We start from the raw sequence: 20,922 nt of genomic DNA, 5'->3' as shown, positions 1-20,922 counted from the left end.
TTTCTGGAACAAAGGAGAAACTGAAGCATTCAAAGACAAAGGAAGACTTTTTTTAAAAAGTCTCTAACAGGCCGGGCACAGTGGCTCATGCCTGTAATCCCAGCAGTTTGGGAGGCCAAGGTGGGTGGATCACTTGAGGCCAGGAGTTCGAAACCCGCCTGGCCAACATAGCAAAACCCTGTCTCTGCTAAAAACACAAAAAGTTAGGTGGATGTGGTGGTGCACATCTCTAATCCCAGCTACTCGGGAGTCTGAGACACAAGAATTGCTTGAACCTGGGAGGCGGAGGTGGCAGCGAGCCGAGATGTTTCCTGCACTGCCCTTCAGCCTGGGTGACAGAGCAAGACTCTGTCTCAGGAAAATAAAATAAAATAATAAAAGAAGCCTCTAACAGACCTATCTATCCTTCTAAATTGGCTAAAAGAGGTGGGGTGTGGTAGTGGCTCATGCCTTGCCTGTAATCCCAACTTTTTGGAAGCCAAGGTGGGAGGATCACTTGAGGCCAGGAGTATGAGACCAGCTTGGGCACCATAGAAAAACCCAATCTCTACACAAAATAAAAATATTTTTTAAAAAATTCAGCCAGGCATAGGGATGCATGCTTGTAGTCCCGGCTACCTTGGAAGCTGAGGAGGGAGGATGGCCTGAGCCCAGGAGTTCAAGGCTGCACTGACCTATGATTACACCACTGCACTCCAGCCTGGGTGACAAAGCAAAACCCTGTCTCTTAAAAAGATGTTTGGCTCCATCCATGTCTCTGCAAAGGACATGATTTCATTCTTTTATATGGTTGCATAGTATTCCATGGTGTATATGTACCATATTTTCTTTATCTGTTCTATCGTTGATGGGCATTTAGGTTGATTTCATGTATTTGCTATTGTGAATGGTGCTGCCATGAACATGAACATGCATATGCATTTATAATAGAATGATGTATATTCCTTTGTGCATATACCCAGTATTGCTGGCTCACATGGTACTTCTGCCTCCAGGTCTTTGAGGAATCATCACACTGTCTCCCACAATGGATGCCATGTGCAGGAATGGAGAAACAAATACTACATGTTCTCACTTATAAGTGGGAGCTGAAGGATGAGAAAACATGAACACATGATGGGGAACAACACTCACTGGGGCCTGTTGGAGGGTGGGGTTGGGAGGAGGGAGAGCATCAGGATGAATAGTTAATGGATGCTGAGCTTAATACCTAGGTAATGGGATGATCTGTGCAGCAAACCACCATGGCACACATTCACCTATATAACAGACCTGCACATCCTGCACATGTATCGATAAACTTAAAAAGAAACTTGAAAAAAAAAAAAACTCAAAATGAACCAATGATCTAAATATAAGAGCTAAGGCTCTAGGCCAGAAAGAAAATCTGGCATTGACCCAATAGCACTTAAAAAGAAAAGAAAGAAAAAGAAAAAAAAATAATTGGAGCATAAGGAAGGAAGAAAAAATAAAATAAAATGCTAGCAGAAATATGTGAAAACACAATACAGTATACTGTTTTGTGTGAGTTTTGCATCATATTCGATGACTGAAACAAAAATCATGACCCCATCTGATACTTAATACAATAATATTTCAAGTGGGCAAGACAAGGATTCTAAATTAAAACGAGGTTTCCACTCTTCATAGTTCCCAGGATGTGGTAAAACATTCACACAAATACAGCAACTCATAACTTGCGGGTTTTGGAAACTGCAACTTGAAGCAAAATGTAAGCAAAACTTATAACGAAAATAATTTTTAACAATGTTTTTGACATCACCTTTGCAAAAATTATTAACAGTGAGAAAATGTTGACCGTGAAGAGACCTGATCTAATAAACTCTACCTTGCCTTTCACCTCCAAATTGCTCTTGATCAAGCTAACTTTGGAAGAAATTTAGTTTATAGTTAAATATCATTTCATTTAAATGATAATAGCCCTTCCCAAAACTAAACTGCTTCTGTAAAACTAATGAGAGTCCACAAGGTTAGGATTATGAGAGGGGCCGAAATTCTGCTAAAATGTAGGCATAGTTAAAGGATAATCATCTATTGCCGCAGAAGTCACAAGTTTTATAACTTCCTCAATTACTCCAGTAAGTAACATCACTATTGTAAAACCTAAGAGAGGCTTTCTGAGATGTCTTTTCAGACTTTCGCATTTCTAACAACTAGATGACTTTATCTGGACCTGCAAGTCATGATTCAACTCGTTCTGTGGCCCTACTCAGCAGCGAACGCAGCACACAGTGTCTATTTTCCACACCCTCAATTTTTTCTTTTTCTTTTTTTCTTTTCTTTCTTCCTTTTTTTTTTTTTTTTTGAGACAGGGTCTCACTTGTTGCCCTGGCTAGAGTGCAGCGACACAATCTTGGCTCACTGCAGCCTTGACCTCCCGGGCTCAAATGATCCTCCTACCTCAGTCTCCTGAGTAGCTGTAATCACAGGTGTGCACCACCACTCCTGGCTAATTTTTGTATAGAGGTGGAGTATCTCTGGTCTTGAACTCCTGAGCTCAAGTGATTCTCCCACCTCAGCCTCCCAAAGTGCTGGGATTACAGGTACGAGTCAGTGTCCCCAGTGACAGCCCTATGATTTCATCCCCAGAAAATTAGCATTCCCCTTTCCCAGACTCTTACCCTCCAACTATCTTTAAAAATCCCTAGCCTCTAAATTTGGGGGAAGATTAATTTCAACAATAATAAAACCCTGGTCTCCAGTTGAGCTGGCTGTATGTGCAGTGAACTCTTTCTCTATTGCAATTCCTGTCTTGAGAACTTGACTCTGTCTGGTGAAAAATTGCTGTACATCATTTCTCTTAAATTTGCAATTTCCAAGAACCTATCGACCACATTAAGTAAGGACTTACTCTACTTTGATGTGACATATGTATGTTGTACAACTCAGAGCAACAACTATGAAAACTAAACGGATACACTAAAAACACTATTCAAAATCAATATAGTTTTTTTCAAAAACCACCAACCTACCTACCAAATAAGCAAACAAAACTAATAAAAGTCAAATATTAAAGTGACAGACAAGTGTTATCATAATAATTACCTTAAATGTAAAAATTCTAAATATGCCAACCACAAGATATAGATTAGCAGAGGGCATAAAGCAACATGACTCAACGGTTTGCAATGCACAAGAAACAATTTAAAATTCAATGATGTAGCTAGATTAAAAGTTAAAAGATGGAAAATAATTTACCAGGCATACACTAATAAAAACTATGTTAAAAATAAGAGTGGCTTTGTTAACATATGGCAAAGTGGACTTCACAGCAAGCAAAATTACTAGACAAAGATTACCATTATATCATGATAAAGAATCAAACCACCACCAATACATTACAATCTTAACTAGGTCCACACCAAAAGTTGGAACTTCAAATGAATGATGCAAGAACTGACAGCACTGGACAACACAATCAATGAACAGGTTCTAACTGACATACACAGCATATTCCACCCAAAACCAGAATACATAAAAATTTCAAGTGCCTTTGGGACATACATTAAGTTGTTCTATATCCTGCATCATAAAACAACCCCTAACACATTTTTAAAAATTTTCAAACACATTTCAAATATATATTTTAATGATAGCAGAATCAAACTAGAAATAAATAACAGAAAGTCAATAGCAAAATTACTAAACACTGGAAATTAAACAATATGCTCCAAATAAGGCACAAATACATGTACTTGGAACTACTTGAAAATGAGAATACAACATATCAAAACATGAGCCATCAGATAGAAAAATGTTGAGAGGAAAATATGCAGCATTAAATGCTAAAATTAGAAGTGAAGACAGGTCTCAAATCTGTAATCTGATATTTCACCACAAGAAATTGGAAAATAAAGAAGCCTGAAAGAAGAAGAAAGAAAATAATATAGATAAAGTCAGAAACCAATAAAATTTAACATTGGGGAAAAATAATAAAAATCAATGAGACAAAAAACTGACTTTGCCAAAACAAACAAACAAACAAACAAAAAAAAAAAAAACCACAAGAAATTAAATCAATGAAGCTGTAGTAAGAATTGTAATAACAAACAAAGAAAACACAAATTATGAATATCAGAAATAAAAGAGGTGAACTCATAAGAGATCTGGTAGTCATTAAAAGTAGAACGGGAATATTACATATAACCTCATGCTCATATTTGACAACTTTAGAAAAAAGAACCGGTATTTTAAAAAAAAACAACTGCCAAATTAAAGTCGAATGAGACAAACAGAATAACAATTACAAAAATTAAATTCATAATTAAAAAATATTTCCCCCATAATTTTCAAGTCCAGATGTCTTCATTAGAAAATTCTACCAAATATTTACGAAAGAATTAATGCTAATTTTACACAATCTTTTCCAGGAAATAGAAGTGAGGGAACACTTCCTAACTCTTATGAGACTAGTATTACGCATGTTAGGGAGAAAGTTTCCTCAACCACCTAAGGTTCTTTGCTAAACCTGGAAATAAAACTGACAAAGACAGGTTAACAGAACAAAAGCATACACATTTATCTAACGAAAATTACATGACAGAAGAGTTTTCACAAGGAAATGGAGATTGAGAGACCCAAGAAACATCACATTTATATGCTGAGTCTGGTGAAAGAAATGGGTAGTTGTGAAGAAACGTAACGGCACAAACGTGTGTCTGATCCAAAGGTAATAAACTGGGGAGAACATAGCAAGTCCTGTTTGTTCCCATCCTTTTCTGTGTCTCTGTAAGACATTCCTTTCTCCTGGTTATGGGGCAGGACACCTATCACACAAGGATCTGCAAAGAAGGGAGGAGGTCAGACAATGAATGATCTTTTTAGGTTTTCTGACTTGCTTTGGGGGAGAGGAATTCTAGTTTGTATGACTCTCCTTGGGTCAGAAGAATTCTGGCTTTTATTACACAACTTGGGCGAAGAAGTTCTGCTTTTTTATGGATTGTCTTGGGGAAGAATGGGAAATGGGAGGAAGTTAGTGGAAAGTCAGAAAGAACTTGCTTCTGAAGCCCTTTGAATATTCTTCAGTTTAAAGTACTCAGTATACCAAGGTGCCATTCTTTGGAGTATTGTGTTCTGATCCCCACATCCAGATACTAAAAGCAGAACAAAATAGTACAAAAAAAGAAAGAGGAAAGAAGGAAGGAAGGAAGGAAGGAAGGAAGGAAGGAAGGAAGGAAGGAAGGAAGGAAGGAAGGAAAGAAGGAGTGGGAGGGAGTGAGGAAGGAAGGAAGGAAGGAAAGAAGGAGTGGGAGGGAGTGAGGGAGGAAGGAAGGAAGGAAGGAAAGAAGGAAGGAAGGAAGGAAGGAAAGAAGGAAAGAAGGAAGGAAGAAAGGAAGGAAAGAAGGAAGGAAGGAAAGAAGAAAGGAAGGAAAGAAGGAAGGAAGGAAGGAAGGAAGGAAATAATAGACCAATAACTGTTAGAAATTCAGATGAAAAAACTCCTTAATAAGATATTAACAAATAAAATTCAGCAATGTATAATAATAGTTATACAGAATGACTGACTTGGATACACTGAAGTTATGCAAGACTTCTTAAATATATTAAAATTAATCAACATAGTATACCATAGCAAGAGGCTAAAATAGAAAACTTATATGAATATACTCATTCACACAAAAAAGTATTTAACAATATTTGAGTCCCATTAATGATTTTAAGAAAAGAATACTCACCTTACAATCAGGAGCAAGGAATGGGAGGCCACTCCCACCACTTTTACTAACTTAGTACTGAAAGTTTTATCCACTGCCTTAAGATAAGAAACTGTTCATATTTACAGATGATCTGATTATTGATATAGACAATCCCAAGAAATCTACAAAATATTCCTAGACCCAATACAAGATTTCAGCAGGATGTCAGGATACAGGATAGAAGATTAATTTTAAAAATCTAATTTCTATATGCTAAAATTGAGCACTCAGAAACAAAAATTTTAAAACACTATAACATGTATAATTAGTAAAAAAAATGCACTACTTAGGTATACAATTAAGCATGCATAGCAGAATGATAATGAAAGAAGCCAAAGAAAACTTACATTCAAAAAAGTATACCATGTTTACAGACTGAAGATTCAATATAGAAAATATGTTAACTTGGCACAAATACATTTTAAACCACTTTTACCAAAATTCCAACAATAATTTTTGTAGACATAGGTGAGTTTATTCTAAAACTACCATGAAAAAATCACAATTCCTGGAATAGTTCAAACAATCTTAGAAAGAATCAAGTAAGAAATCTCATTTTACCCACTATTAAAGTTTACTATCTAGCTACAGTCATCAGCATATTGTTGAAGTGGAGGGAGGAGAGACACAGATCAATTAAACAGAATAGAGGACCTGGAAATAAAACTGTATCAAGATTTATATATATACATCTACATATAGGGATATACATATTCTCAGGTGATATTTGATGAAAAAGAAAAAGCAATTCAATGGAGGCAAAATGGACTTTCAACAAATAGAACAGTTAGAAATTCATAGATCACAAAAAAAGACACTGAACCAAAACCCCAGAGAGCTCACGTGCTTAAAAGTAAAATATAAAAGTATAATCTTTTAGAAAAAAATAAAATAAATTTTTAGAATCTAGGGCTAGGGAAAGAGTTCTTGGACTTGATACTAAAGCATAATCCTTTAAAGGGAATATGGGTAAATTGGAACTAATCCAAATCAAAAGGGATAAAAGCAAAAAAATCTAGGGCATGGGAAAGCCTGTGTGAAGAGGCTAAAAAGATAATTCTAGACTCTATAGACTGGAAGAAAGTATTTGCAAATCAAATTTCTAACAAAGTGCTATTACTTGTATTAAGAGCTCTTAACATGACAGTAATAAAACCATCCAGTTAGATAGTGAGCAAAATATATAAACAAACCTTTCACTGAAAATATCTTACAAATGTCAAATAGAAGAAGTTGTTCAATTAGACATCAAATCACAATGAGATATCACAGCAGACTAATCAGAATGGCTGACATAAAATTGAAAAAAAAGTGACAACAGACGCTGGCAAGGATGCTTATAAAGTAGATCATTCATATAATGTCGGTGAACGTGTAAACAGTATAGCCACTCTGGAAAACTGCATGAAAAATTCTCCTAAACATGTTATTACTATATGATCCAGAAACTGTGCTTAAGGGCATTTATCTAAGAGAAATGGAAACTCACGCTCATACAAAAACCTGTATTTGAATGTACATGACAGTTTTTTCCATAATAGTCCAAAGGTGAAATTACTCACTTGATCCTTCAAGAGATGAATGAAGTGTGGTACAACCATGGAATGAAATAAGACTTAGTGATACAAATGACAGACTATTGGTACATAAATTGTCAACCTATGTGAATCTCCAGGAAATTACACTGAGGTTTTTTTTTTTTTTTTTTTTTTTAAAGCCAATTTTAAAAGGCTACATCACAGGTAGGTTGTGGGGGTTGGAGGTATGTAGTTATAAAACAGCAATGTGAGGATCCTTGTGAAAATAGAATTTTTTTGTACGTTGACAGTGGATACACTGACCTACAAACAAGATAAAAATCAAGGAAACGAAATGCACACAAGCACAAACATATGTGCATGCAATGAGTACAAGGAAAACCAGGATATCTGAAAGAGATGGATGGATTGCATTCACATTAGTATTCTGACTGTGATATTGTCCTGTAGTTTTGCATGATGTTACTATAGTTTTGCAGTGGAGGAAGCTGCTTAAAGGGCACACAAGATCTTTCAGTATTATTTCTAACAAGTACATGAAAGTCTATAATTAACTCACTTAAAGTTTCTGTTTATAAATGTGTATATTCCAGATAAACAAAGTAAATTGTTTCTGCTTGCAGGTCTGATGCATTTAAAAGTAATATGGACATCTTACATTGTGTAATAAAAGGAAATTTTTTAAGTGTAGTCACTATTAAAAATCAGATGATTAGAAAAATCCTACAGAAATGTATATACTGCATTGCCCAAATGAATAATAATAATGATGATTGCTTACAATAAGTAAGGCATTGTCTTGTTATGTTTCTTTACAACAGTAAATTGGTATAGGCAGCTCTATGATTATCATCATTTCACAAATAAGAAAAAAGAAATACAGATAGATTGAGCAGCTTCCCCATGATAAAAACGAACAAACAAGCAAAGACCCCGAAGAAACCATTAACTTTATGTATTTACAAGTGGGATAAGTAAAAATATAATAATTCTATACAACTGAACCAGTCTCATAGCTATCATTCGAAACAGTGCCTTTTCAATGTGTAATCATGAGTTAAGAAATAATCTTGGTTTAACATTGTGCCTAATTTTGCAATTCAGCTTCTCAAGGGATGACTTAAACATTAGTTTTTTTGTTGGTGGTGGTGGGTTGTTTAACTTTTATTTTAAGAGCAGGGGTACATGTGTAGGTTTGTTATATAGGTAAACTCATGTCATGGGGGTTTGTATTACAGACTATTTCATCACTCAGGTATTAAACCTGGCACCCATTGGTTGTTTCTCCTGATCCTCCCCCTCCTCTCACACTTCATCCTCCAATAGACCCTAGTGTGTTATTTCTCTCTATGCGTCCTTGTGTTCTCATCACTTAGCTCTCCCTTATAAGTGAGAACATGTTGTGTCTGGTTTTCTGTTCTTATGTTTTGCTAAGGATAATGGCCTCCAACTTCATCCATGTCCCTGCAAAAGACATAATCTCATCCTTTTTTTATGGCTGCATAGTATTTCACGGGGTACACGTAGTGTTTCAAGCATATGTATTTTATCCAGTCTATCATTGATGGATATTTGGGTTGAATCCATGTCTATATTGTTGTGAATAGTCCTGCAATGAACAAATATGTGCATGTGTCATTATAATAGAATAATTTATATGTCTTTGGGTATCCACCAAATAATGGGATTGCTGGATTGAAAGGTAGTTTTGTTAAACATTAGTTTTAATCTTTCTTTAGACATGATATGGTATAGCCTCAACTTTCAATATCAATGTCAATGTGTGATGATCCTGTTTTTACAGGAACTATTATAAATAAGACAATGTTAAGGTATCCAATCCATAGAATGTAAATATTAGGCAAGTAAAATACTTGCAATATTTCATTACTTCCTCTTTATGCAGAAAGCTGGACAGCTTGAAATCACATACGAATTTTTCTTCTCTTTCTTTCCTCTGCCACGTCCAGTTGCCACCTCTCAAGTTATGAGGCAAATCTAACTGGGCCACAGGGGCATGGCTACCTCTCACTGCCTTTTCATCCTCTTCACTTTCTCTTTTACTTTTCCTCTAATTCCTGTACACCTGAAGTGGCGACCAGTATGAGACTGGCGCTCAGAAAATACCATCCTGAAGGACAGCTGAGGGAGGGCCGAAGTGAAGAGAGGGATATGGAAACTTAGAAGGAGGAAGGAAAAGCAGAAGCCTGAGAAGAGGGGAGCAGTCACTAGGTTCTCCCCCAACCCAAGGCAACCTGTTGGATCATTTTCCTACTATCAATATCAAGAGCAGGTTACTAGCACTGCTTGCTGGGCATTTCTTTGTCAAACTGTGGTTCACGAAGAAGTCCAGATCAAATATAAGTTGATAAAAATCAATAGGTGATTTTAAGAGCATTGAAATGATGTAATGAACAAATGGCACTGCAACTTATACAACTTGGTAAACACTTATAATTTTTATTATCTGACTTGTTTATAGGAAAATTCAGGAAAACTATATAATAGATTTTAAAACTGTGTGTTGAGTTATATGTTCATTATTTTACCATACTGATTGTTCAATGGCTTGGATGTCACCCCTGGGTTTTCTTTCTTTAACGGTAAAACATTGACATGTTGCTAGGATGTGAACGTTAAGTAAGAGGAATAATTGTTTATCACCATCAACTATTATCGTCTAAGTATGATTTAAGCTCGTTGCATTATCCAGGCATTTAACAGGAGCCTAAGGGAATCAGACCAAGAATAAACACACTCGGGGCAAATTAGAGAAAAGAGCTGGGGAGTGCTGTGAGGAGGGGAAGACCTGCACTGACGACCCTGTGGGAGCATGTGAGAGGCATCACTTAGCCTGGAGAGCAAGAAGGCATAGGAGAAGAGATGCCAAGGAAAGTACAATCAGAGACCAAAGCCTCACTAGACTTATTCCACATTGTTCCTGGATAAATTTTATTTCGGCTTAGTTGTATGGTTTAAGTATTGTGCTCCTTTTCAAAACTATTCCACCTAGGGAAGGAAAGGCAGAGCTAATATTGGGGGAACATGATTTTTAGCTGGGTTTTGTGCCAGGCTTCTGTCAAGCAAGAGAGCTACGGCTCCTGCAATGTAATGAGACGGATGTTAGACACATGCCTAAGCATGTGTGTGCATGTGTATATGCTTTCGTGTGCATAGAAGGATAGTTAGACAGATACAGATATAGGTACAGATAGATATGTTAACATTAAAACCAAACTCTAACGTTTCTTAAAGAGGTTCAATCTAAGCTAAGGTGAGTGACCATGACTTGGGAAACTTAGTCTTAAGGAGTCCTGAGAAAGTGCACCAAAGACCGTCGGATTACACTTTGGTTTTATATGCATTTCAGGGAGCCAGGGAATGTGGACAAAGTCATAAATCAATACATGAAGGGTACACATTGGTTTGGCCTGAAAAGGTCTTGAAGCAGGGCTTTCAAGTGATAGGTGAATTCAGAGGTTCTTTGCTTTGCAATTGGTTAAACGAGTCAGTAAGCACCTGGGAATGTAACACCCACTTGCAGTTCTTGTTCGAAGATCTCGGGCTACCTGAATCTGTGGGCGCCCTGGGGAAGCAGGGGCAGAGGTAAACATTGTTCCAGCGAGGTCGTGTGGGAGGGCGTTTATATTGGTAGTGGTGCTTGACTGAGCAATGCATGAAGGCCAATTTTGCGACTCAGAGGAGCGAGCAAGATGGCCAGTCCCTGCCCACGAGAGTCGTAATGCTGAGCCCAGCCTTGCAAGTTACATTTGTGACCTGCTAGAGAGGGTCTAAAACTTCGAGTCTGCAGAAAACGTTTTAAATTAAGGATGCTGTGTAGCAAAACTGATGGTCTGCAGGTGTGAATTAACCTTGCCTTGGATGGCCTTGGATCTGGTTTATATATTTGCTATGTTACTGCCCCAGCTTTGATTCCAGGTCCCAGTGACTCTGGCCTTGCTTCTCCAGGTTTAGCCTGCAAGCAGGATGCTCATCATCATTCAACAGGATGCTAGGACTTGGTCGGGGCTTCAAAACTGGCAAAGTGAGGGATGCTAATTTAACAGTGCTTCTCAAACTCAGAAACTTGTGTAATGACTACTTGAAATAATATATTTTACTTGGTTGATTTTATACTTTGTACAGAGTAAAAAAATTAATGAAATTGCAAATTTACAATAGTATTACAGATTCTCCATATGCAGTGACTATTCTTTGTAATTCATTTTAAGAAGAGGGAGAAGGCATAACATGGAAACATCTTCTCCTTTGTTATTCTGAAACCCTGTTCTAAGAACTCCTCTTCATATTTGCTTCCCTTTTGATAATCCTTGGGATAATAGACTCATTGACAGTTGTGCTCCTGTGACATTTAAACATATACTGCCTCAGATTTATTTTTATGTATGCTGTTGTGCTGGATTGTAGTTCCTTTGAGATCCCTTTAAGAATTAAAACAGTAGCTTCCTCATTGTTTGCAGGAGTAGATATAAATAATAAATGAGAAAAAGCGATTAAAACATGCCTTATACTATGCATTAAAGTGGTGCCTTTTTCAATATTCCCTTCTCTGTTTCTATAATGAGAGAATGAATGAATCAGGCAGAAGGAAACTGACTATAGGCCACTGAGTGGTAGTAAACTAGAAAGGTCTATGGGAAGCTGAACTCTTTCTTTCTCATAAATGAACAGAGTCTATTAAATATGACAAAGTCATTTCAAATCCATTTATAAAACCCCTAAGAGGGTGAGGTTGAGGCACATCTATTTTCGTTTCTAATATGGGGCATGTTTTCTCAACAATGGTCTAATAACTCAACATGTGATGCTAGCAATTTTTATTCTCAGTGTGGTAGAAAATATTACCGAAAGCTCCAAAGAAACATGAGGTACATGGCTGAGTGGAAGCATTTTGGCAAATGCTTCTGACAATAGTTTCTGTCTCTTGTTATTACTTAACTGAGAATTTTTAGAATGTGTAGAATTGATTACTTCATATCATTTTAGGATTTAACTATTCTATCAAGAGCTAAGATACAGAATAATACTGATGGTACTGAAAAATGCATTATATTATATGAATATTTGATATAAAAGTCACAAAATATGTAGTTATTTGTAACTAGACTTACTAAATGTCAAAAGCAGAAGAACTTATAGGAAAGAGTCAGTCTAATTCTATTGTATTTCAGATTAAGCAAACCAGGTTAAAGAGCTGATTGGCTGAGACCAGCAATTTGTTCATGGTTTGATCAGTCCTCTACTCTGCCATAAAGTTGGGATACAGAGAGGAGTTAGATGAATTTTTTTAAATGGAAATCACAATAGAGCTCTGATGTGGAGACACAAATTTCTGAGTCATAGGCATATCAATGACTTTAAAGTAATAATATTATTATATTGCTGCTGTTGGTGGTGGCGTTTGCTGCTGAAAAATTCTACTTACGAACTTGAGTCCATATATGAATTAAAGCCATAAATAGTATTTTAACAAAAATGAAAATTATATGATCCCTTTTTAAAATAAAACTTACTATGTTCATAAATATATACAAGGTATCTAGGACAGTAAAGCCCAGGAAGCTATAGCAACAGGAATACAGAGGTTGCTTAGAAACACCTGAGGACAGAGCTCAGTTCCCACGTCCTGGGTGGGTGGATGAGCACTGTGATGGGGGAGGTGGCTGACTGTGTGGCTCACTGGCTGGCTGCTTCCTGATGGCGCTGCATCAGCTCTGCCACTTCCACTTTGGCTAAGAGTTTGCAAGCCTGGGTTTCCCACTCTCCCATCAGAGTCATAGATGTGCTGGCCTCATTTGATGTGATTTCATTCATGGGGCAAAATGAGAGTAGGATCAAAGACGATGCCTAAACATACGTCAGCATCTAAGGGTTGGAAAGCAAAGAGCCTCAAGGAAATATAAGTTTTCTGATTATCAGGCCTTTTCTGTCACTACTATATCATGTTAGCTGAAGTTATGTGAGGAATTGTAATCTGTAATTATACACTAGTTTATACGTTTATGTTGCATACTCTAGTTTTGTTTATGTAAATTAACCAGAACCACATATTTGATATGCCCTGCACCATATAGCACAATTCTTCAGGTCTTCAGTAAATGCTTGATATTTGGTTGATTTTAACATTTTCTTCTTAACATGAATAGTTTTAAAAAAAGTTTTATTAAAAAGGTCAAGTTAGGCCAGGCACAGTGGCTTATGCCTACAATCCCAGCACTTTGGGAGGCCAAGGTGGTTGAATCACCTGAGGTCAGGTGTTCAAGACCAGCCTGGCCAACATGGTGAAACCCCATGCCTACTAAAAATACAAAAATTAGCCAGGCGTGGTGGTGCACACCTGTACTCCCAGCTACGTGGGAGGATGAGGCAGGAGAATCACTTGAACCTGGGAGGCAGAAGCTGCAGTGAGCCGAGATCTTGCCACTGCATTCCAGCCTGGGTGATAGAGCAAGAGTCCATCTCAAAAAAAAAAAAAGAAAAGAAAAGAAAAGAAAGGTCAAGTTCATTATCATAGTTAAACTTTGAAATCTTAGAAGAATTGCTGCCTGTTGGAATATCTTAATGACTTTTAGAAAAGTTAATTTACTTCAAGTCTCCGCAATTGACATATCGACAACAGAATATACATAATCTTTACAATTTACCCAATTATAAATCTCTGAAGATGGACAGAGGCAAGGCTCAATCAGCAATTAACTAGTGAAGATTCGTTGATAATTTTAACCCTTTGAGAAAAATAAATCTGCCACTGTTCAACACATGTATCTAGTGATACAAATATAATTTCACATTTCATTCAAGAATGAATTCAGTTTTCATGGCTGAGAAGACAGTGCTTGAAAAGTTGTTTCATATATAAACGTCACTAGCTTCTAACATGAACTGTGAAAATCAACTTGTAACTCTGACCTCTGTTAACTCAAGATGGGTCAAATAGATATTGAGCAAAAAAATAGGAAAATAGTCTCTTTTCAAGTAAATTTTTCTTCATTCTATTATTTGAATGTACTTAATAAATTTATCATTGGTTTTTACATAATTCATAAAAATATTTAAATTTTTTCTTAAAAAAGAGAAAGATCGAAAATTTTCAGATTATGGAATTTGATTTTAGATTAACCTAGGCTCTAATACAGGTTATGACCCATGGCATTAAATCTCTATGTCCGTTATTTATAGTCTCTATATATTGACTCACCTATGCAATGTAAAAGGCTAATAGCATCTAACATTAGGGACTTTTGCGAGAATCAGGATTGTCAATACTGAGTATTATAGAAATTGGCATATGGTAAGACTATGATAAGTGGATAATGCTGTTGTAGTTTTCATTCCTCTATTTTTATTGCCTTTATTAAACATTTATCAATTAGCCATATTTATGGACAGCAATGATTGAGGAAGTGAAAGATGGGTAGAGATTTTTGAACCTGTTGTTATTGGAACTACAAAAATAAACTATTCAATTTAGACAGTGATGCATGCTGAGCTTGTCAGCACGCTTTTCCTTTTTTCAGACTTTGCAAAAGTACCGTGGTCAGATACCTCCTACCACAATGGTTAAGAACACAGCTTTTGTGCCAGACAGACACAGATTTGGCCCAGCTCTCTCTTCTACTTGTGTGGTAGAGGATATTTGCCAAAAAAATCCCTATAGCAAAAAATTGGAGAAATCTGATTAGATGAATGTATTGCATTCATGGTGATATCATAGCTGTGACATTGTTTTAAAGATGATACCATTGGGGGAAACTGGGTAAAGGACATACTCCTCTATGTTATTTTTCACAACTGCAGAAAGTTTACAATTATCTTGATGCAAGTTCAATGAAAAATGTCTAAAACACTATTTCTTGGCCTATATGTACTTCCAGAAACTTATCACTCCCCACCAAGAGGCAGAATCTATTTTGTCTCTCCTGGAACCAGCTTCATAGTTGACATTTAGGAATCCTGAAAAAAGGCAGTACTCATATATATATATAAAATAATAATACCTACAAAAATACCCAGCCCTTACTAAACACGTGTGCTGGAAGCGCTCTAAGTGCTTTGTAGGCATGGACTTGTGTTTAATTTGCACAACACCATGAGGCATGTAAGTAATATTAGTGTCTCCAGTTAACTTTAGGTAGTTGAGATCTAGAGAGTTTAGATATTTGCCTAAGGTCCTACAGCTACAAATTTTTCTTTCCTTCTTCAAAGTGGATATTTTATCATTTCCTGAGTGTATCTGTGTAGAGTTATATCTTTCTGCCCTCAGGACAATCAAATGAGCCAGTCTTTGATGAGTTCCATTTTGAAAGACGAATCAGTCCAGGGTTTTTGTAGTGATTTCATCCTGAATTTATCTTTGCAAGACTTTTGATATGGGGAGCTAAAGAACTGTAGCTATACAAACATCACTTGCTATGTATCAATGAGTTTCTCAATAGCCATGCATAAACACCCAAGAATGTGTGCTGTGTGCACCATCACTTAAATTAGGCAGAAGTTGATGAGGGTGGCATATGAGGTATATGTACTGTGCCAACCACACAGAGGAAAAGTAACTGAGTCCTGCAGGCAAGAAATGTCTCTGGAACCCAATTATCTTGCTTTGACACACAGCTCTGCCACTTTTTAGCTCTGTGACCCATTCAGTTCTCCAACTGAGATAATATATATAAAGTTTCAGTACAGATCCTGGATGCACAGTTGACACTAGCAAAGTCACCTATTGCTACTATTATTGTAAATTTAATTAAGACTCAGTGACATCTCTCAATGAGTTTACTGTCAAGCAGGAAAAGTCAGGTTTTACACAGTGCCATAGTCATGCACTGCCCCGATCCTCATGCAAGAAGGACTTATTGCCCAGCAGCATCCAGTATAAGCCCAGACAGCCTCCTGCTATCAGCTCCTTTAGAGTCTGCTTCAGCTGCAGAGTGCTGCCTCAACCACAGTCACACCCTTATGAGGACAGCCAGCATCCAGAAACTGACAGAGGGAGGATATCAAGGCCTACTACTTAAGACCAATGCAAGACAACTCTGAACAAGCAATCCTTGCTCCTGAGCCCCCGCTCTTCACTGGGTGGGCATCGTAATGTGACATCTTCTGTCCAACCCTGCTGCCACTCCATCTCTTAAGATCGTCTGTCCAAATGTGTTATTTGATCATGAAGTGCTGCGGTCACAATCTGGCCACAATGTACTCTCCACGAAATACTTTAAAGACTAAAATAGAGCATACATTCTCAAGAATGCACACACCCACACACATACACACATGGCATTTGTGCCTCTTGTAAGGAAAAAGAAAATGAGAAGTAAACGGTCCTGTGCTTACCACCATCAAGAACAAGAATGTTACCCAATCTCCTGAAATCTGTCGTGTATCTGTAACTTTCAGACCCCCCTTGTTTGCTCCCTCAAATTGCCTTAGGTTTTTTACTAATTCGCTCCCCATGCTACCATTTAAATTTTCCTCTTTTTAATAGATAACACTATACATATATATATATATATATATATATATATATATATATATATATAAAATTGTATAATTTGCTTTTTTCTCACTCAACATTATGGACCTGAATTTATCTATGTTGGCACATGTAGTTTAGTAAATTCTTCTTTATTTTATTTTATTATTTTACTTTATTCTTTTATTATACTTTAAGTTCTGGGGTACATGTGCAGAATGTGCAGGTTTGTTACATAGGCATACATATGCCATGATGGTTTGCTGCACCCATTAACCGGTCATCTACATTAGGTGTTTCTCTTACTGCTATCCCTCCCCTAGCCCCTCACCCCCAACAGGCCTCAGTGTGTGATGTTCCCCTCCCTGTGTCCATGCGTTCTCATTGTTCACCTCCCACTTATGAGTGAGAACATGTAGTGTTTGGTTTTCTGTACTTGTGTTAGTTTTATTTATGCATTCTAATGCTGATGACACTTTGGATAACATTTTCAAAAACTTATGAACAAGGATACCATGAATACATCTACATATGTCTCCCGTTATATAAATACAAGACTTTCTCTAAGATATGCAAAAGTAGTGAAATGCTTCATATTTACTTAACAAGGTAATACTAAACTCTTTGTATGATCACATTTGATTTTATTCTATGGGAGTCCTTCTGGCCACTTCTGCAGTCCCCAGGCCTAAGTCCAGGAATTTCAAACTGTTACCTTTACTGATTACTGGTCCAAGGATAAATATAGCCACAATTGTGTCTCTCAGAGTTTAACCCCAAGCAAAAATCATTCCCTGCTGCTTGCTTGCTAATTCAGATCAGCTTCTTATCACATGCTCTCAGCATATGTGATCTGGTCTTCTGACATTCGCATCTAGATGCTAGGCATCCCCATCTTGACTCCAGGCGCCTAAGATCTAGCACCTTTGGTACTGACAGCTATCCCCCCCAGATGTCATATGCCTGCAGGGTCAACTTTCATTTGCCTGTTTGCTTGTTGGTTTTTGCTTTGCATGGTCATTGTAGAACTCTGTTAATTTACACAAGTCCAGTTGTTTCTTATTAGTATGTGATAGCTGGATTTGGCTGCTGTGAGGCAGGATATTTTTCTCAGAGTCTCTAGTCACAAATCCACCATAATCAGATGCTGGCTGTTTAGGGCTTTTACATTTATGTCCACAAGTATGCTTGTATCATATGTATTTTTTCTTTTTCTCAGTGTCCTTTCCTGGTTTTGGTATCAGGATTATAAAATAAATTGGGAGTGGTTTTTTTTTTAATAATAAAAAAGATTAGAAGAGTGTTCTTTAAATATTTAGCAAAAATTTTCTACTAGTTACTATGTACAACTGATTATATGTCTTTATGATCATATCATTTTTTAGATTTTCTATTTCTTCTTGAATCAGATTTGTGTTTTCTCTATGAATTTATCTCTTTCCCATAAGACTTCAAATATATTGGTATTAAGATGCATACATTCAATATTTAGTGAGTGCCTCATTGTGCCAGACCCTATTCTAAGTGCATGGACTATGAGATTCCTTCATTTATGACTCATATATCCCAGTGGTCACTAGAATATTAAACGTTCCTTCACAATAAACCTGAAGACCCATGTCAGTAGGCAATCTATAGCCTAAATGTTGTTTTCGGTTTTACCATTTCCCGTCTCTTTACTAATAGCAAAGTCTTCCAATCTTAGTTTTTGTGGAGCAATTATAAATAATTTTAGCATTTATTCAGCTGTGTACAGTATCCTGACCTTCCAAATGCACTGCTGTTTATGTAATAAATGCAAAAGTAGGATATTAATAAATGTTTGCTTTTATTTCAATCAATCCTCGGACTCTTTTGCTTCCCCTTTTGCTTACCTCTTTGATTTTATATTCTCACTGATTCTCTGAAACTTTTACACTCTACAGTGGCAACAAGAGACCGGAAAAGTAATTCAATGACTTACTGAGAGCTGAGTTCCTAGGAACGGCAAGGAATAAAGGAGGGCTCAGAGGCACAACAAACTTGTTCAGTTTAGGAGATTCAATTATAACCTATTCTTTTAGCAGATTAAAATGGAGGTGTTCCTGACTATTAAAGTAAATCTAAACTATCAAATTTAGTTACTTAACAGCTCTTAAAAATTGTGCATGAAACAGGAAAATAAATTTTATTTAATCTCTCAATATCAGTTTGCCTTACAAAAGTAAAATTGTATTTTTAAAATATTTTAAATTTATTTTTAACACCAAATGCTAGAGATAAAAACAACTCAATTTGTTTCTACCAATATTAAGTAATCTTAAACTCATTTGAATCCAGATCCTTTAGACTGGTTTTAAACTAGCAATAAATAAGCACATAAGAATCCAGATTCTTTAGATTGGTTTTAAACTGGCAATAAATAAGGACATGTAGGTGACCTAAGAAATATTCTGATATTATCTTCAGTAATCCTTGTGTTATAAACACATTATCTACTGATTGATAAATAATGGGTTATATCCTTCCTGTAATAGTTTTCTGGACTTCCTCTATATGTTTTCAGAAGAATTTAGAGTTAGACCAAGTGCAGATTTTTTTTCAGCTGTAGATCACAGGAGGAGTTTCTGTTCCTTCCCTGAATTCTTAGATAATGGAGTAAATTAACCAGCAATACGATGCATAATTGTCCAAGTACTTAGAAAAAAGTAGGCCAGACAAATTGTTATTCAAAGGTCGATAGAATATACATAATATTGTCTCTTTGATTTACAAATACGAACTGGTTGACTCAATATTGCTGAAAAAAGCACATTAAGTTTGTCTTTCTATCAGTGTCAAGTATAAAATTCCACTGGTGCAGCTCATCCTGGTAACATGCTTGGCCCCATATCTGTATGAATTTCAGACCAGAAAACTCAGGAAATCTAACTGGTGGGCATAGCATTAAATAGCAGTAGTTGAACTCTAACATATGTTTAGAACTGACTATGCGCAAAGAATTGTAAATAATTGTTTAAAAAATAATTATAAACATTTAATTTTCATAATGTATACAATGTATTGATGCTTTTTTGTATTTGAAGAAAAGTCTAGTTTTAGAAGTTAATTTATGGAACATCAAATAGGCAGTTAAGAAAAGAGGTAAGAGTTACCCCCAGGCCTATATGATTCCCAGGTCCATCTATATTCTTCATGCCAACCCTCCATATTCACTGTGGTCTTTTCACCATTTTTTTCTAATGCCCAGTGACCACATTTTAGGAGTTACAAGAGAAATACTGTGTGTATGTGTGTATGTGTGTGTGTATGTTTATTGAAGACAATGAAGAAAATGTAAAAAAAAATGGTAGCTAAGTTCCAAAAAAAGGCATAGAAGAAAGGAACTTAAGAAAGAAAGATTCGTACGTAAGTTGTATTTCTCCATATACCTGAGTCTCCTTGTTGAGAAAACTTGCAAAAATTTTCTCCTTCCCTGTCTCAGTTCATTTATCATGCAGAATAAAGATTTAACAATCTCTGTCCTACATTTCCCACAGGATTTCAGATCAAATAAATAAAATCAGAGTCTATGCATCAAACTCAGCAAATGTGAAATCACCAGCAAGGTTAAATCATGAACCAAGGACACCAGACACAGTGCTGTCTAGTTTTGTTGGATTATGAAGCCATTGATGTCATTCAGTCATTCACTTCTTTCAAGCAACAATTTTGTTCTTAGTGCCAGACAAAATCATACAGGATCCTGCCCTCACGCAAGTTATAACCTAGTACTCTCCAATACATTATTTAAGTAACTATATATCTACATGAAAAAAATAAAAGTAGAAATAAGTTCTCTAATAAAGAGGTGAGATAGCTTGAGAGTATATAATAGTCTGAGGGGCATGAGTAAAGCCTTTTGGAGAAAGTGGAGATGGAACTAACACATTCAGAATTAATTCCCTAGATGAGGAGAGATGGGAGGAGTTCTCTGTGGAAGTCTGCCCAGTGGTAAAATGAAACATGGTAATCCTAAGAATTCTATTAGAAGACCAGGAGTGCTCAAGTGTATATGAATGTGTGTGGGTGTGTGTCTGTGTGTGGTATATGTGTTTTAGGACACATGTGTAGTGCATGTGTTTTAGGGCAAGAGGAAGATGGAGTGGTAAGTAGGTGTGTGTGTCTGTGTATGTTTGTGTGTGTATGTCTCTGTGTG

Source organism: Theropithecus gelada, unplaced genomic scaffold (assembly GCF_003255815.1).
Source record: "Theropithecus gelada isolate Dixy unplaced genomic scaffold, Tgel_1.0 HiC_scaffold_15886, whole genome shotgun sequence".
Lineage (NCBI taxonomy): Eukaryota > Metazoa > Chordata > Mammalia > Primates > Cercopithecidae > Theropithecus > Theropithecus gelada.
This window is presented reverse-complemented; position numbering follows the sequence as displayed.